The 2,308-nt window shown below is 40.6% G+C and overlaps 1 pseudogene; it reads right to left on the minus strand.

The window, feature by feature from the left end:
* Positions 1-538: 538 nt before the first annotated feature.
* On the minus strand, positions 539-1,173 carry LOC133240263 (NADH dehydrogenase [ubiquinone] 1 alpha subcomplex assembly factor 4-like; annotated as a pseudogene).
* Between the last annotated feature and the right edge of the window lie 1,135 nt (positions 1,174-2,308).

The following is a 2,308-nucleotide window of genomic DNA, read 5'->3' on the forward strand; positions in this document are numbered from 1 at the left end:
CAAGTCCCACAGATTTCACAAGCTGTTGCTTCTTGTCCTGCATACAAGTTTCTCAGGAGGCAGGTTAGGTGGTCTGGTATTCCCATCCCTTTAAGAATTTTCCTCAGTTTGTTGTGATCCACATAGTCAAAGGCTTTAGCATAATCAATGAAGCAGAAGTAGATTTTTTTTTTTTTCTGGAATTCTCTTGCTTTCTCTGCTATCTATAGAATGCTGGCAGTTTGATCTCTGGTTCCTCTGCCTCTTCAAAACCCAGCTTGTACATCTGGAAGTTCTTGGTTCAGAACTGAAGCCTAGCTTGTAGATTTTGAGCATTACTTTGCGAGCATGTGAAATGAGCACAATTGTCCATGGGGTTCTCCAAGCAAGACTACTGGAATGAGTTGCCATTTCCTACTCTAGTGCACCACACTTTGCCAGAACTATGACCCATCTTTCTTTCTTTCTTTTTTTGTTATTTATATAATTTAATATGCTACAAATGAGGAAAATAAACAGGGAACGGGGATGCAAACAGGAAAAGTCCTGTAAAGATTCTTCATTTTGATTGTATTGTTTTCTTGCCTTCAGGGGGGAAGATTTCGACTTCAAAATAAACAAAATATTTGAGAAGGCTATTTACATCTGGTGTTCTAGATGGTATTCTTCAGCTATTTTCTCAGCAGTCCACGTTTCTGGATAAAGTTTATGATTACTGAGAAGTGTCAATGCCTCTAACAATTAAAATTTTGCCTTTGGGAATGTTCTTAACTTTCATCATGTCAAACTGATGTTCTTTCAGCAACCTGAACTCCTTAGGCTTCTGATGTGTGCCGGCATCCTAAAGAAGACAAGGGATCTTGGGAATCAACATACACATCTTTTAGTAATGACAGCAGTTTTTCATCTTTTCTGTCAATTTGTCCCTTAATTTCTGGATGGTTGCTCATCTGCTCTCGCAGGAGGTTCATGGTGGAGGGGTGCCTGGGAGCAGGGGAGGGCTTCATTCCTCCCTGTTCTGCTCGGTTCACTAGGTTGAAATTCCTGATGGCGTGAGCCACTCAGCCCCCATTTCTTCACAACATGCTGCCCTAAGTTATACCACACGTAGCTGAACACTGGCGCAGGCGAATTCGGGGACATACCGGAGGATGCACACGTCTGGGGTCGACCCGCGAGGGAGCATGAAAACATGACCCATCTGTTTTGAGCGACCCTGCTCTGCTTGGCTTATAGCTTCATTGAGTTACACAAGCTCCTTTGCTATGACAAGGCTGTGATCCATGAAGGTAATAGGCTAGACTCTTTCTAACCAAGTTGATTTTGAATCTTTTAGTTATTCACAGCGTTCTTCATGTAACAAGGTTGAGATCTAGAAATGTCACCTTCATTCCTTTTGGCACAATTCTACCAATATTTCAAGTTCCACAAATTTCACAAGCATTCCTTATTCATGAAAAGTCACAGAATCTATTATCACAATGCCTGTTATGGCATTAGTTATTTCCTCATATTGTTTCATTTTCTTACATAAGATTAAATTTTTCTAAAACATTGTAGGTTCCTTGAGAAAAGGGATTTTGTTTTCTACTTCTGTGCCTAGTGTTGACCAAGTCACCAAGGATTATAAACTTCTGTCCAATTGAACTGAATCCTCTTTCCCTTAAATCTGTCACTTATCATTCTTCTGACAAACAGCTTGTTACTAGATGAGACACTCTGCCATTATTACAAATGGTTGGTAGTTCTTTTTTTACTTTCAGAATTTTGAATATATCAACTGACTTCTTTCTGACTGCAAGGTTTCTGCTTAGAAATCCACTAATAACCTTGTGGAGCCTCTCTTGGAGGTGATGAATCATTTTCTCTTGGTTCTTTCAGAGTTGTCGATGCCATTCAACCATCTCATCCTCTGTCGTCCTCTTCTTCTCATGCCTTCACTCTTTCCCAGCATCAGGGTCTCTTCTAATGAGTCAGTTCTTCACATCAGGTGGCCAAAGTATTGGAGCTTCAGCTTTAGCATCAGTCCTTCCAATGAATATTCAGGATTGATCTCCTTTTGGATTGACTGGTTTCATCTCCAGTCAAGGAGATCTCTTGGGACTCTCAAGAGTGTTCTCCAACACCACAGTTCAAAAGCCTCAATTCTTCAGTGCTCAGCTTTCTTTATAGTCCAGCTCTCACATCCATACGTGATTACTGGAAAAACCATAGCTTTGACCAGATGGACCTTTGTTGGCAAAGTAATGTCTTTGCTTTCTTGTCATAGCTTTTGTTTCAAGGAGCAAGTCTTTTAATTTCATGGCTGCAGTCTCCGTCCACAGTGATT

The sequence above is a fragment of the Bos javanicus genome, chromosome 28 (assembly GCF_032452875.1).
Source record: "Bos javanicus breed banteng chromosome 28, ARS-OSU_banteng_1.0, whole genome shotgun sequence".
Classification (NCBI taxonomy): Eukaryota; Metazoa; Chordata; class Mammalia; order Artiodactyla; family Bovidae; genus Bos; species Bos javanicus.